This window comes from Podarcis filfolensis, assembly GCF_964270895.1.
Source record: "Podarcis filfolensis genome assembly, chromosome: 6".
Taxonomy (NCBI): Eukaryota; Metazoa; Chordata; class Lepidosauria; order Squamata; family Lacertidae; genus Podarcis; species Podarcis filfolensis.
In genome coordinates, this window is record NC_139609.1 from 37176106 (window position 1) to 37193555 (window position 17450).

The window sequence follows — 17450 nt, forward strand, 5'->3', positions numbered from 1 at the left end:
TGGTTGCAGACATAAACCTCTTGCTTCAAAGAACTAAATAGGGGTTAACTAGTAAAGTGGAATAAATATATATCTGGTTTTCTTAGAGAGGGAATGAATGTCTGACATGTTTATTTTGAAAATTTCAGATGTTTATTTAAAGTGCCTAAGGTGTTGAATTTTTCATCACATTTTTCTTTTAGACTTTTTATAGGACCAAAGAGGTAAACAGTGCTCAAAACTATTTTTTCCCAAGTCTGCAAAGAATGTTATTGCACTTGCATAGCATCTATGATGGAATTTTTTTAGCTCAGCAGATTGAGGAAACAAAATAGGCAAGGACTACATATTCAGCATAAATAAAACTGAATAGCCTAATAGTCTAAGGCATCAGTCTTTTATCCATTTATTTGGGAGTAGTTCTCAATGAACTCAACAGGACTTACTTCTGAGAACAGGATAATGATGCAAGACATTCAGGAAATGTTCCAGGAGGTCCTATTTTCTAAAGAAGGACCATAGCTCAGTGCTGGAGCATCTGTCTTCCATGCAGAAGGTCCCAGTTTCAATCGCTGGCACCTCCAGGAAGGACTGGAAGAGACTCCATCTGAAAAGCCTGGAGAGCTGCTACCACATAATTTAGATGATACTGAATTAGATGGACTGATGGGCCTGACTTGAATTAAGGTAGCTTCCTATGTTTCTAAGGCAAGAAGAGGTACAGTATATGTGAAATTTCTTTTCATTTGCAGCGCAATTTTATGATAGAAAAGAAATTAGTCACCTAGCACAAATGAATGTTAGATTTCTAATCTTTTAAATTCCAAATTATGACAGATATTAAAGTGCTCATGCTTCAAAACAAAATTAATGTACAATTCAAACAGTCATTCATACAACATGCAACAGTCTTTAATAATATCTAAATAGCATAAGAGTGAAATATTTCATTCAGAAAACGCAACACAAATACCAGTTTCTTTAAAATGCTATTTTCATGAGTGTGTGTGAACAAGAAAATATATTTATCTCCAGGGTCAAATCCATGATATGAAGGAAACTGCACCTGATTTACCTATTACATGAGATATCTTGAATTTGTATGCAGACAGTGGTGATTATGGTAGGTGAGTCTTGTATTAGGGAAGATTTCCACACACCATAAACTTACAAACTTGCACATAAACACGATGTAACTAAATTTTCTCTATATTTACACATCTGAATACAACTTAATCTAAATAAGCACAGGACGGCAGCCTTAGTGTTTGGCTATAAACTTTGTCATATCATTGCATGCACGTGACATGGAGTCACTGGGTTTTATTAAACAGCAGAGAACCACAAGTTTGGCCAGAAAGCATAAACCAATAATCCATATGAGTGTTGACAGCATTTTTAAAAAACCCTTGCAACTGATTTCTATCTTGTTGATGTTTTTCCTGAACAGTAGAAGTGTGTCATCTCTCCCCAACCTCCTCTTATTACTTCTCAGGAGACCAGCTGACATTTGAGTAGATCTGCTTGAAACAAGCCTGGAAAGACTGTAGTGTCCCCTTCCAACTTGGAGGAAGTGTGTAATTGGCTGCAGGCTGGACTATAAAGCCACAACACTGCTGGAGTCAAGTTTAGCATGTGAGTAGTGTGGGCTGCTTTTCTCTGCCAACACATCATTGCTATTCCCTGTTCCCAGGATCTACTGTCCAAGGCAGCCATCTCAATCTCTCAGTGGTAGGGCCAATCCTGTAACTTATCTTAACCTGGTGGAATTAAATGTACTCTCTCTGCCAGAAAATTGTGCCACGTGTAGCATCAAGGAAAATGATTTTTATTTCAAGAGAAAACATTTGTGGGGAGGAGGGGTGTTCAGCAAACTTAAAAGGTTTCAAAATATATCGTCCTTTTATTATGTTAACTAAAACAATACCTCCAGGGGAAAGTTGCTCTTTTAAAAAGGCTTAAAAAATATTTTTTAGAAAAATGCATATTCATGCAGTAACAATACTCTTTGAAAAGCTAGTCTCTGTGCTCTTGGCTAGGTATCTTCATTGTATTTCACACCTAAGTATGAATGATGAAATAGCAGGATTTGATCATGTTTTCAGTAAATTTGGGTTGCTGTTCTTTAAAAGAAAAAAGATATATGCACGTTGGGAAGATTTTGGAAAGTCATAAGAGCATAAGAAGAGCCATCTTGTCTAGTCTATTGTTTTCAAAGTAGCCAACCAGAGACCCACAGAAAGCCCCACATGCAAAATGTGAGTGCAACAGCACTCTCCCCCACCTGTGATTCTCAGCAACTGGTATTCAGGGATATAATGCAAGAAGAGCTATAGCTCACTGGCAGAGAATCCGCTTTGCATGCAGAAAGTTCTAGCTTCAATCCCTGGCATCTTCAGGTAGGGTTGGGATCTGAAACCCTGAACAGTCAGTGTAGACAGTACTCAGCTAGACAGACCAATGGTCAGTTTCAGGGTAAGGCAGCTTCCTGTGTTCCTGTTGCCTTCAACTGTAGAGACTGAACATTGACATCCTTACTACTAGCCACTGAGAGCCTTATCTTCCATGAATTTGTCTAACTCTCTTTTAAACCCTCTAAGGTGGCAGCCATCATCACTTCTTGTGGAAGCAAATTCTATACTTTAACCATACACTGTGTGAAGAAGAACTTTGTTTCGTCTGCCCTGAACCTTGCAACATTTGGCTGTATTGGGTGTCCCCAAGATCTTGTATTATGACAGAGGGAGAAAAACTCTACCCAGCTGCTCTTTTGGTTGCCTTTTCCTGAACCTTCTCCAGCTCTACACCACCACACACAGTAGTCTGCATATGGTTACATCATATATTTGTTCTTTCCTAATGACCCCTAGCATAGAATTCCCATTTTTTCACATCCGCTGCACACTGTGTTGACACCTTAATCAAATTATCCACCACATCCCAAAAGTCAGTCCTGGTCAGCCATTGTCAATTCAGACACCATAACTGTATATGTGAAATTATATATGTGCATTACTTTACACTCCTTTACACTGAACTGCATTTGCCACTTTACTGCTATCATGTCCCTGCAGGCCTTGCCAACCGATTTCCCTGCCTGTATCAGCTTCTCCAGGTCAACTATTTTGGCCTCAAAGGAACTAACCTGTTTCCTGAGAGCTAGGAGCTCACTGCCCCAAGCACACACCCATAATTTCTATCCAGCAGTCAGTCATACATGTGACTATCATACCTTTAAAAGTTAGTAAATACCAGACTTAACTACTGTAAAATGTTTGCATGGAGAGCTTGTTTATCTGCAAACACATGAGTGTTTGTAATTTGCATATTAGAAGTCGTGAAAATGTGAGCAGAAAGAGAGGAACTGAAAACATTATGGAGTCCCAGAACTTCTAGTTCAAACATTGCACCCATATGTATCACTTAGCTAAGGAATAATGCATGGATTCAAAGCCTCAACCACATAAGGAATACTTTGCATTTATATAGCACTTGATTTTTTTGCAGTTCAACTTGATTCACATAATTCCATGTGTGTGATTTTTACAGCCATCCTGTAAAGCAAAACAACATTCTTATGTCTGTATTACGCGTGGGTGGCTAAGACAGAAATAATAGATTGTCCAGGACCAACTAGTAAGTGCCTGGTAGAAGCAAGGCTCAACCTGTATTATTATTATTATTATTATTATTATTATTATTATTATTATTATTATTATTGTTATTATTATTATTATTATTATTATTATTTGAATGAATTATTATTTATTATTGGTATTTCATTCCTATCTATTCCTATTTATCTTTTTATAAAAAGAATATACTCAAGGCAATATACTCAAGGCAAACAGATACATAATAAACCCAGGTATGAAACATCAATTAAGCACAGCCTCCCTGAACTTAAAAAACAAAATTATTCCTGATCCTCAGTTCAGTACAGCTAAGCTATGGTGAAGATGGTCTCAAATAATTTGTGAAGTGTGACTAGATAAGTTAGTTCTAAACATGGGGGGGGGTTTACATCAAGAGTGGCTGTTCCCCTCTTAATGTGGGCACTGTGAGAGCAAGCACAGAAGAGTAGAATAACTACATTGGAGTCACATAGTGGACATACAAAAACAGCTTGAAAACAAAGCTTTGGCTTTGTGTCTTGGCCAGACTACATCTCCAAAAAGGCCTGGAAATTTAAAGATCCAGGACCACAATCTTTCGCCCCAAGAGGTTTGGATCCTCTGTATATAGTGCAAAACCTTTAAAATAAAATAAAATAGACCCTCTTTCCATGAATTAAACTGCAATAAACTAAGGGAGTACACAAAGGGTCAAAGTCAAAGGTCAAAGTCATTTATAAAGAGCTCATATCCATTACACAGTTATGTGATACATCAGAATAAAATGTCAGTAAATATTGGATAGCATGCATGCATTTGCCTATGGGCTTTTTGAGAGGTCACAAAAGGTGAGATGCTGGCCAGAGACTGTAGTATTTGGAAGGCAAATGGAAAATAATGATAGCATGGACTGAGTCCTCCCTTGTCTTATGTCAATAGGAAGGTCTAGAAATTTCGTGATAAGTCAACCAGGAAATTCCTGTGTGAAATCTGGCAGAAATGCAAAAGTCTAATTTCAGTCAAAGGGCAACAGACAGTCCCAGGGAAGTGTGGCGAAGGATGCAGAATTGTAGAAGCATGCACCAAACAAGCTGCCGGGGAATGTCAAGCAATTCAATCCTACAATTAGTTCCCATGACACTACTTCTACATGCAGTAAACTGATAAGTGTCATTTTGTTGTCTGCAGCAGAACCGTTATCATGGATTATTCCTTCATATGATCTCACTCTGCAAACCAGAAAAGGAAGGAAGCAATATGGAATATGTTCATCTGGGACATAGGTAATCAAAGAAACCAGCTTATTCAGAAGAAAAGCTGCTTGTGTGAACTGATGCCACAAGATGTGAAAGTACAAAACCACTTATAAAAACAAAGTTCAAACAATAAATATTGTTAAGCATCTAGACAGACAGTAAAGAAGAAGAAAGCACAGAATACCACACTATCAAAGTTTCCCAAGTAGCAAGTTATGGCGAGTGCATTAAAAGTGCCTGTAACAGAAAGTGAACACTTAAGGAATCAGGAGGAAATGGTGGCATAACAAAACTGAGGGGAGGCAGGGGGAGAGAGATAGATAAAATCCATTTGTTAAAAAATTGCATGCACAACATATATAAAGGACAAGTAGCCTTGAATTCGGCTAAAAGACTGATAAAATATTAATGCACTTTCTGAAACTGTGTCCTTAAGAGACAAGTGTATCTTTTAAAAGGGAAATGATACAAGCTGCACACATGTTTTTCCAAAAAATGCAGTACTCGGAGACAGCCACTGCGGATAGAGAAGTGCTGTATCACTTTGCATTGTGTTAAGTATATTAGAAAGACTGTATAAAAGCAAAAAATGAAATACTCATTGCATGAAGAATTTCATGTTGCTGACATGACAGCAAAGGCAAAGCTGCAGGAAAAGTTTTCTTATTATGTGTGATGGTTCTTGCATTAAATAAATATCCCTTTTCACATAGGAGTCCCCTTTCATCCACATATGTGGATAAAATTCAAACAGGAGAAGCCTTTTTACTTTTTTAAAAAATATATAATTTTTATTTATTTTCCATTTAATATTATACATTCACATCATTATTATCCACTTCACCGCTTTGGCTCTTTACAGCCTTTTTACTTCTAATCTTCCCTTTCTCTCCCTGGTGGCCGCTTGACATTTCAGCTCATAACAGGGCTTCTGGGTGATGTGGTCACTAGATGTTTGCCAATTTGATTAACAGGCTTATCCAAAACAGGGGGACTGTGTATAAGTGGGAACTCCACACAAGGTAGCAACTGTCTCGTTCTGAAAGTTTAAGTGGTAAATGTTTCTCTGGAATTTGCATGCATGTATTTGGAACCATGAGATAATTTGTAGGGGGAAAATGTAACATTCACTTAAAGGTAAAGGGACCCCTGACCATTAGGTCCAGTCATGGCCGACTCTGGGGTTGCAGCGCTCATCTCGCTTTGTTGGCCGAGGGAGCCAGTGTACAGCTTCTGGGTCATGTGGCCAGCATGACTAAGCCGCTTCTGGCGAACCAGAGCAGCGCACAGAAACGCCGTTTACCTTCCCGCCGGAGTGGTACCTATTTATTTACTTGCACTTTGAGGTGCTTTTGAACTGCTAGGTTGGCAAGAGCAGGGACCGAGCAACAGGAGCTCACCCCGTCGCAGGGATTCAAACCGCTGACCTTCTGATCGGCAAGTCCTAGGCACTGTGGTTTAACCCACAGCACCACCCGTGTCCCTAACATTCACTTAGCTTCATGTTAACACAGTAAATATTTGAAACTGAAACCAAAAAGGAATCCAAGAGCTATTTTATTTCAAAGAAGATGTGAGAAGACTGCAGAAATAATTCTCACATTATATCTGGAGTTAACACAAGCAGGATAGTTGGTAAGACCAAGATCTAAAATTAGCGAAATCAGGACAATTAAGAAGACATAGAAGAGTCAGCTAAGGCACAAACTACATTACAGGAAACAGCATACAGAAGACATGAGTATGTCTAGCCTCGAATACTCTCTCTTTCCCCACCCTCTTGAGGCTAAGGTGGAAAGACTGGAAGCTGCCACTTTCATTTAACTACAGTTAAATGATTATTGTTATACCACAATCCCCAATCTGGATGACATGGGAGAATGTAGTTAACTAAATGCAGAAACAAAATGGTCTGGCATGTTAGGGGTGGCATGGAAAGTGCATGAGCCCAAGAAAAAGCTAGGTTCATTCATGTAGTGCTAAACCATGGTCTGGTGTTACAGCCAACAATACCACTTTGGCATTGTTAGATCATTTCTCTCCAGGAAAGTATAGCAGAAAAATACACTTCATTACCACTCCATCATCCAAGTAAGTCACAAATATATATTACCAAAAGGCAGCGGGGCAGGAAAAAGAGGGAGATCTGCCAATACCCAATATTATTCCTGCATGAGGTGGAACATTTTAACTTGTATCCTACATACCAGTACATTTAAAATTGGGGAAACGGGAAGAGATAGAAAAATAAGGCATGCTGGAGTTTTGCTTGAAAGTTAACTACTCTAGACTATTAAGTTTACTAAGTTTTTAAAACAAAGCAGCTAAGAATGAACCACTCCTCATATACTGAGCTTGAAAACGACTACCTAACATGCTGAGACAAAATCAAATGAGCAGACTCATCAGTTTGCCAAAGAAATCTTTAGCTATTGCCATGAAAGTATTTGTTATTGTGATATTTTTAAACGTTTTAATTTGCATATTTTTTAAATTTTCTGTACTTGGACCTTACTACAAACTGTTTTGAACAGTGTTTAATGATTAACAATGCAATCTTATGCATCTATCTTCAGAAATAAGTCCTACTGTGTCCAATGTGGTTTACTTCTTAGTAAGAGTGTCCAGGATTGCTGCCTCAATATATAAAATGGAGCAGCTGGTGTGAAATTTAAAATGACAACATGAACTTAAAATGCTTAACATTATTGTTACTATTATTACTATGAGTTTGTAACCATGTTTTAATCAGATTGGGAGATATGAGTAGACGTCTAAGCTTTTATATAATTGGGGCAGCCACGGAAAGAGGGAGACAGTTTGATTCATCTTTCCATCTACTCATCCTGCTTTATGTAAGACATAAGGAAAGCTACACTACCAAGCCGAGAAGATGAGGCTGTATGAAAGTCTTAAAAACACTATTATCCTAAATCAGTGTTTTTGATTAATTTGAATTTATCCAGGACAGGTCAAACACTTGCTCTAGATATAATTTAATTCAGGTTAATGAGAACCAGTAAGGTTACATTGATCTTGTCATGCTCAATACAGAAAAAGGGCTTATTTCAGTTAATTGTGTTTAATGCTCTCAGGCCAGATTCTTTGCACAAGGGACTTAGATCCGTCTACAATCAGAATGATTTGTTGCTACCAGATTTCCTACATTGCCTGAAGATTTGTACTTACTTTGACCATTACCCAAAATGTAAGGAAAAGAGGAACCTACCATTCCTCTTAGTGCCCTTGATTATAATTCATCCTGTAAGATATTTTTATTATTCCTTCTATTCAACCCGTGAATAGGAAACTATTTGACAATGGAACCTTAGAAACAGAAAACTGCTGAAATTTTGTTTGCATGGCCATGAGCGAACTCGTATAGTAGGGTGTGTAATCTGTCTCATTAATTAACTTGATTCTATTTACTTCACTGTACCAGCAGAGTACTATGACTGAACAGCCTCATCCTATAGGTCTGCTAAAGTTCAAACATAAAAGCTTCCAGTAACACTTTGTTTATGCTTGCATTTAACCAGCAGAATGAATGAAGTGTTGGATAACTGATTTACACACACACACACACACACACACACATACACGTTTAATTAATTCCCATCACAGAGGGAAAACTTATATTGTGGTAAAGGCATAGGACTTTCACGTTCCTGAGAAAGTCAAGCTTTCAAAGAATTTACATTCCTGATAATATTTCTGTGTCACTTCTCTGCTTGAACTATTTCTACACAACATACCTTAATGGAAATCTCATTACTGAAACTGCCACCAAAATACCGTATTTTTCGCCATATAGGGCGCACCGCCCCATAGGACGCACTTAGTTTTTTTTGGGGGGGGGGAATAAAGAAAAAAAATTATTTCCCCCCCAGGTGCGGGGCTGGCGCGGGGGAAGCCCGAGCTTCCCCCAATCCCAGCCCCGAGAACAGCCTGCTATCCGCAAGCTTAGGGAGGCCAGCGGTAAGTCGCACCGGTCTCCCCAGGCTTCGGAATGCAGGCAGCTCTGCGCAGCCATCGGGAGGTGGGCGTGACTTCGCGCCCCGCTCCGGATGGCTGCGCTGAGCTGAGCTGCGCTCGCCCCGGGACAGCAGGCAGCTCTGCGCAGCCATCGGGAGGCGGGTGCGACTTCGCGCCCCGCTCAGGATGGCTGCGCAGAGCTGCGCTCGCCCCGGGACAGCAGGCAGCTCTGCGCAGCCATCGGGAGGCAGGCGCGAAGTGGCGCCGGTCTCCCGAGGGTTGCGCAGAGCTTCCTGAAGCCTGGAGAGCGAGAGGGGTCGGTGCGCACCGACCCCTCTCGCTCTCCAGGCTTCAGCGAAAGCCTGCATTCGCCCCATAGGACGCACACACATTTCCCCTTCATTTTTGGAGGGGAAAAAGTGCGTCCTATAGGGCGAAAAATACAGTAATCTTCTGACAAGAAAAGGATTACTTGGCCCAGCGATTTAGTGCCATTTGGGCCCACCTTATAACAAAGTCCATTTCCAATTCTTGAACTCCTAGCAACTCACACCACCATGCAATACTTATGTGCAATAAAATATCAATTTTGGAATATTTACATAAATTCTATGGCCCCAAATGGGTCATACATGCTTAGTAAACATATGCTGGTTTTCACAGTCATATATTGGTTCCATTAAAACCAGGTGATTATCAGTTTCTTTATTGCTTTCCTTTAATTAAAATTTGAACAAAAATTATCTTGTAATTACACACTGCTCATTAACAATCAGATATCACACAATATACGTAAAAAAAACCCTCTACACGTGCATTTTAAATCAAAGTAACCTTGTCTGAAGAGCTCTTATTTATTCTGCAATATCATTACATACAAGATGAAGAACTATAAAACATTTCACTATTCACTGTAAGGCAGCTTACAGTTAAAATAGAAGCAGCTATAATCATGGGGGAAATCAATCATTAAAAAATGATTAAACATAACATAGATCTATTAAAACACACAAAACACTACAATAAAAACATCACAACACCAGCCCATTCCTTAAAAAGAGTCAATTCGCACACATCTGTTGGAACAAGAAGTCTTCCCCCGCTGGAAGGACAACAAGGAGGGAAGCCAGACTAATCTCTCTAGGAAGGGGGTTTCAAAGTTTGGGAGCAGCCGATGAAAGTAAAGTTGGACAAATATATATCTTCCTTTCACACTGTTCTGCAACTCCCAGAATCAATGTTAATTAAAAGGGATGAAACTCCTTGGAAAATCTGGTTACTTCAAAATCTGAATCTATCCGTTTACAAATCTTCAGTTGTGTGGCTAGCAGACCTTCAAAGTCTGTCAGAAAAGAGGAGCTGAGCCAGTAACTTGTCAAGGTATTCTGCCAGGAGATGAGCCTGATTAACTATAAGTGCTGACTCAGAGGTGTTAAAGATCTCCTTTTTAACATTAGTCTTTTCCTATCCCAATTTCCAATTAGTTCCTGATTGCTACAGTGGTTTAATCCTGAAACCTGCTGAGCTATCTCTTTTTTCAAAATCTGCTTTTAATGCTAATCTGCACTGTAGTACTGACAAGCGCTCTCAAGTTCTGTGTTAATTTTATTCATAAATACAGTGGCCTAGACCAAGGTCAGTATATAATGAAGCAAGTAACATGTTCAGCAGCAAACAAAATTAAGCAGTTTTAAAGAGAAAGCTCTTACTTGTTTGCCATAAAAAGCTAAACATATTCTGTTCCTTTGCTTTGATAAATCAGCAAATTACAAGAAAAAGTAGCCTTGGAACAATTTATTCAATGAGTAGTCTACCTTCTGGAGCCAGGCCAAGGCATTTTCTGTCTCAGGTAAATGGCAAGATACCCTCCCCACATTATGTAAAACAAATGGAATACCAGTTGAACCTTACTTCAACATTGTTGATGGAACAGCATCCTCCACTGTACCCAAAGGCGGCAAGCTATCTTAGCCGGCTGACAGCAATGTGGAAAATAGTACAAATCTAAACTTTCCAATTCAGCTCTGATATTCACATGTGCCAAAATGGCACAATACTTGCAACTAGTCAACAGGTGTACCAGGCTTAGTAACAGAGATTATTTTTACAGAAGCAGTTTTCAAATCTATGGTCATTAGCTGAAATTCAGTCAATGAAAAGGATGGGAGGTAGGAAGTCAGATAATTTAAGGGGCACACAAAATATACCCCAAGATATAGGAAACAGAAGAATCTGGCATGACTCACTGACTATCATGCCAGAAAGATAAAGCAGAGAGTTTGATACCTGAGCTACCACCGTTTTAAGAAATTGTTCAGGACTACAGAGCTTAGGCAATAACTACTATTGTAAATAGGAGTGTCTTCAAAAGCCAGCAGACAGCCAATATTGATGAGGCCTCTTGTATTCTAGAGTTCCCAAATACTGGTGCTATGAGTGAAAAAGCCCACCTCTGCATTACCCCAAGGCAACCATCATCAGGGCATGGGAACACTAACTAGGTTCCATTTGTTGATATTAATGCCCTTATCAAGCAGTAATTATAAAAGCAAACAGCAGCTGTTAAAAATAAAATCCAGTACAACACTTTAAATAAATAACAAATGTAATTAAAACAATAAGTGATATAAAGTAATAGAATCCCAGCACAGCTCTTTACAAAGCCCATTTAAAACATAATAAAACATGGACCATGTCCCCATCTTTAGTGCCTGCCAATCTATCGATGGCAGGTCTATGAGCAGGGACTCTGACACCAATCCTAAAGGCTAGGCAGGTTCGTAACCAATCCTTCAGATGGCCTGGTCCCAAACTCCTTAGGGCTTTAAAAGGTCAATACCATACTTTATATTCGGCTCAGAAACAAGGCAGACAACTTGCATGTGTTCCAAATGCTTAACACCAGCAAGAATCAGGTGGCTGTATCATGTACGAGTTGTAGGTTCCAACCCATTTTCCAAGGCAGCCCATGTAGGGCATGTCACAATATTCTAGATGTAACCATTGTCTGTTGGCATCTGTCTTGGGAGACAATGGAGGAGTGCGCCTTTGGGGGTGAGGTCAAGATGTTAGATGGTTGTAGCCATGGGCATAGCCAAGAGAGGACAGGAAGGACAGCTGCTCTTTCCTAAATGAATAAAAATCTGAGGTTCTGCCCCCGCCCTAACAAAAATCCTGCCTATGCCCATTGTTGTAGCTCCTTCTGTGGCTGTTGAGATTGATGTGGGAGAGGACAAGCTTTGTTGCATCTGGGGCAGATGAAGGAGTCTAGTTGTACTGCTGCAGATGCACCATGGCGTTTCTTCTCTCTGTGCTCCTCCCAGCGGTCATTTCTCCTCTGGTATGGAAACACAACTTGACTGTCTCCAGGCACTGCGGTTGTCTGCAAGGGATTCCCACATGGCAGGGTTGATCTTGCCAGCCTTCAGGTAACGTTTGCAGACATCTTTGTAACTCAAGAGTTTGTCTGCCAATTGGCGTGGTGCCAGAAGCCAGCTCCCCATAGAGCATGTCCTTGGAGATTCTGCCATCTTCCATTCTGTGGACATGACCAAGCCAGTGTAGATGTTGTTGAGACAAGAGTGTGAACTTGCTGGGATATATATATATATATAGCAGGACATATGTAACTGAGGCATGGGCCGCTTTCTCCAGATAGGGCATATCAGCAAGGAAATGTTTCAGCTGTCTTCTGAGATATAATGAATAGTATTCAATCTGCAGGTTTGGCCTAGAAGCTTATCAAGTTGGCAATCTGGGCATTTGCTACTATGATGGGTGTGAAGTTGGATTTTTGATGTAGGCAATTTGGACTTTTGCTAGCTTCAATTTTGGGCCTATGCAAACAGGAAATGTTCCCATGCACGTGAAGAAGACACTATTGAGACAAACTTGGATTTCAGATATGCTACTATCGCAATCCAATGTCATTCTAGCTCCTGTGGAATATGACTGCTTCAACACCCCATGTGTACTGTCTCAGTGCCAAGTGGGAAAAGGCAGTTTGGTGGAGAAGCAAAGGAGAAGGCAATTTGGGGTGTAGAAGTCAACTGCAGAGAAGGCCTAGAAGAACTCAGAAGACCAAATGGGCAAAGGATTACAATTAGAAGAAAAGATTACAATTCAGAAAAGATTTAAACAGCAGAAATCCAAAGAGGCACCTCCTTTTCTCAGGCTTCACCCTTTTTCCTATTCTTGCTTGTTATAATGATCCCTAGCCCAGGTCCTTTGCATGTGTGAGTATCCCTTCCTTGGTGTGTGGGGGAGGATTAGGGTTACTGTGCTAGTAGGATAACTATTTCACTCAAATCTCTGTTTCCAAGACTTCTCTTCACAAAGAAGAGAAAGTCCTAAGCTGTTTAATACTTGATTAGGAGATAAAGCTTTGAACTTTCATTTTTGGTCTAGTTGTTTATCCTGGTATCCTTGCATTCTCCTTTTGCAAATAAAAGTTTCCATGCTGTGTGTCTCAGGCATAATCAACCCTGGTATACACATAAAGTTCACAATCTAGCGTGGATGCACTGTTCAAGAACTAAAACCTGCATCCAGCATATTAAAGCAGCAACACTTGAGCTCATCAGCATATATTAGCAAACAGCCACACATGTTTTGTTCTTTTAATGCAATAAAATGAGACAAAAACAGCTTTTTCTTATTTAATAAAGCTATGAAGCAGGCCTATTGACTATGATGACAACCCAGTTAGCAGTAACGATTTCACAACATCACACTGGAAAAAGGAAATAGCCATTCCGTCATGAGCACTTTTACATTCTAAAAATTTCCATTATACGTTAACGATAAAAGACACATTTTTATCCTAGAGCTTCAATGCATATTATATATTAAATGTTGCTCTGGCACAAGCCCTAGGATTTAGGTAGCAGGAGGATTGCTTTAGCTTCCATGCTGCTGTATTTGGCACAAAAAGAACTTTGAATGTTTAGCGATCAGCCTCAGGGCAAATCTTCCACTTACAATATTATCCACTTAAAGGACTGGTTGGATTTCATAATTCAAGGATCAAGCCTCTGCAACATGCAGTATTATGCTTTGTTTGTAGAAAAACACAGGACATTTTTTCTGTCTGTGTGTTTACAACTATGACATGGGAATCTACTTGTATAATCTAACACTACAGGGTGACAATCAGAACAAGCCTCTGTTATGAGAATGTTTTAACATTCCACATCCTTATTTTGGCCATCATAATTTTAATTTGAGATGGTTGAGTGAAGAAAAATAGAAATAGGCTGTTACCTTAAAATAACCAGATTAGACAAGTAGGGAGTAAAAAACAGTCTGCACCCAGTGTTTGCCCCGGGTGTAAAAATAGACAGCTACAGTGAACAGATTACCTGCTCAACAGAAGTGACTAACTTTAAAAAGTTGGCAGTTAGATATTCAACTAAATGTTTTCTATATACTACGGATGACTAGGCTATATGAAGAAAAAGCAAGATATAATAGCAGGGTATCTGACACAAAGGCTGTCTTGCATATCCCTTAGATATGCTACATACTACAAAAGGAAGAATTAACACATTAGAGATAAAGAAAAAAGAGAGGATACTGTATGTATTTTAATTTCATAGATTTCTATAATACACTCACATTTGAGTACGCCATACCTTTTAGGGTCAGGGTCTTTTACTCACATGCACAATATAAAATAAAAATAAAAATATAGAAAATGTTATATGAAGGTATCTATACAATGGAAAGTTAACAATATTACATTACAACTCTTCAACAAGGCTTCTTGTCACCTTTATCCTAGCGTAAAGTGATTCACTTCAGACGGGGGAGTGCTAACTTGTGGAGTCTAAGTGGGCAGTGTCTGACCAAGAAACAGACCTTGGAGTTGTAGTGGATAGCTGGGTGAAAATGTCAATGCAGTGTGTGGCACATCTGAAAAAGTCCAATTCTATCTTAGGGCTCATTAGGAAAATTGGTTGCCTTTAAAAGGACAAATTAATGAAAGAATGAGCCATCAATGGCTACTATATAAAATGGTTATGATGGCTGTGTACTACCTATATCATCTGAGGCAGAAATGCCTCTCAGTAAAAAGGTAAAGCTAAAGGACCCCGGACGGATAAGTCCAGTCAAAGACGACTATGGGGTGCTGCACTCAACTAGCATTTTAGGCCAAGGGAGCTGGCGTTTGTCCACAGACAGCTTTCCAGGCCATGTTGCCAGCATGACTAAACCACTTCTGGCACAACAGGACACCGTGACGAGTGCCAGAGTGCAAACAAACACTCTTTACCTTCCAGCCGCAGAGGTACCTATTTATCTACTTGCACTGGTATGCTTTCAAACTCTAGGTTGGCAGGAGCTGGGGCAGAGCAATGGGAGCTCACCCTGTTGTGCAAATTCAAACCACTGACCTTCTGATCAGCAAGCCCAAGAGGCACAGCACCACCTGATCCCCTGCCTCTCAGTACTAGTTGTTGGAGAGAAACAAGTGGAAAAGGTACTGCTGTGCTCATATCCTGCTTGCCGACTTCCCATAAGTTTCTGGCGGGACAGTGTGAGAAAGGACCCCTAGGTTAGATGAGCCTTTGGTCTGATGTGGGAGGACAAGTCAAATAGCTCAGTTGGTTAGAGCATGGTGCTGATAACGCCAAGGTTGCAGGTTTGATCCCCATATGGGACAACTGCATATTCCTGCACTGCAGGGAGTTGGACTAGATGATCCTCAGGGTCCTTTCCAACTCTTATGATTCTATGACTCTTACATTCCTAGAGCACAAATGTAGTACTACAGAAGAAAGAAGCTAGGGAGAGGCTGCAAAAGGACTGAGATGCTAAATTGAGGGAGACAAGTTAGCATGTATTGGCTTGGTTAGGTTTAGGGTTGATTTGAGCCAATACTGATTTTAGTAGCAGTGTTATTTTTTTGTTATTATGGATAACTTTTTTAAATAAGGAGTTTTTTCTGGAACATCTTTTCAAAACTGTTGACCTTAAGTAAAATTTGTGTTTGTTTTGCTTTAAATGTCACTGAAGCCTTATACCTCACGACACACAATTGCCTTGCTGCTCTACCTAGCATAGAGAGACCCTATGTGAGTGTTGGCTTAATTTCTTTAAATTGATGACACATTGTTCTAATCCAGCAATATAAGTTTGGCTGGCGCCTACAATGTGGACTGGCCTCCCCAAAGAGTTGCTCCTACTTTTTAAAAAAGGGTTTCAAAATGAGTTAAGTTTTTGCAGGCATTCTTAAAGCTATAGCCTTTAAGCATTTCTACCTTACTGCTGCTTTTTAACCAAAACGGATTGTTTTATTTGATATATTATCTTCTTATTGTCAACTGCATTTTGTTGTGAACCACCTCAATATAAAAAGTCAGTACTGTACACAAATTATAGATATATATAACAAAAACAAAACTGCCACTATTTCATGTTTGCTATAATGTTCTTACACATTCACAAATATCTGACTGCCAGAAAATGAAAGTAATCAATAAGAAATAGCCAACTGGCAGGAGGAATATGTATTAAGAAACCATTTATTCAGATCTTTCAAGACTTTAAAAATGATTACTTCACTAATTATGATAATTTCAAATCAATCTTGGCTCCGAAACAGAAAAGGACAACAGTAAAAAGATAGATTCAACTACACTGTAAGTTCCACAGGGTCTATTATAATAGATGGATGGGTGGGGAAAACAAGAAAGTAAAAAATGAACAGCTAGCCTTTAGCGATATATCATTACTAACTGTAAAAATACAAATATTGACTGAATATGTAATCATAAAGGCACTAATCATTCAGATGTGAACTTCAAATAAAAGATTAGGCTACTAATACACATTTATGCTGATATTACAACAAAATGACACAAAGAACTGAGATCCTGGATCACCAAAAATAGAAACTGGCATGAAGCTTTTGTACTAAGAATGTAGCCCCTTGGCCTCTCAACAAACATTAACCTTAAAATAGGCAGTTCTGCCAATGCCTCAAGGCTGTGAAAAGATGTACATATGATGAATGCTATATATTCTAAGTGAAGGCAGAGGTACAAATGCAAATGAGAACCTTGCCCTTTTAACTACACTCCCAGAGGCTTAGTAAGAGCCATGGACAAACAAGTAACCCTGTGGAAAAAATAGCAATTATTATGCTTTTTATAAAAACATAGTGATTTACTTATTTTTAACTGACTGAATCTTTAGAAAAGGCAACCTGGAAAAAAAATCCTGCTATGTATGAACATTGCTTTGAACATATTCTTCCCATTAACATACTTGGCTTCAACAAAACAAACAACAAAGCATAACTTCCCCAACCCCTAGAGGTAACTCTACCAATTCTAGCTTCTTATGCCATAAGTATCTGGCCATGTTATCTTAGCTAGGCAAATCAAGTCCTAAAAACAGACTTCTCAAGCATTTCATCCTGTTGAATATGATCACCACAAATTTACACTGTTCTGGAGTTTTCAATCTGGCACCAAACTTCAATTTCTGCTGAAAAGCTGACGGCATTGACATTAAACATATTACTTGGGACTTGAAAGGTGGGAAGAACAGCAATTACAGAGCACCAATTACAGGAGCATCACAATTGAACATGGTAACATTTGAAACAGTGTGAAATTGG

General features: G+C 39.3%; 1 protein-coding gene and 1 long non-coding RNA gene across 17 annotated transcripts in view; one reads left to right on the forward strand and one right to left on the reverse strand.

Annotated features, from left to right (window-relative positions):
- The window catches only part of LRRC7 (leucine rich repeat containing 7), a 194600-nt gene that overhangs the window by 151137 nt on the left and 26013 nt on the right, over positions 1-17450 (reverse strand). The gene's annotated exons all lie outside the window — the stretch shown is intronic.
- LOC310765698 overlaps positions 1-17450 on the forward strand; it is a 63111-nt gene that overhangs the window by 34739 nt on the left and 10922 nt on the right. For both annotated transcript variants that reach the window (XR_014549746.1, XR_014549747.1), the window contains exon 3: positions 1475-1614. This is a non-coding gene — a long non-coding RNA (uncharacterized lncRNA). The remainder of the gene's footprint in view (positions 1-1474; positions 1615-17450) is intronic.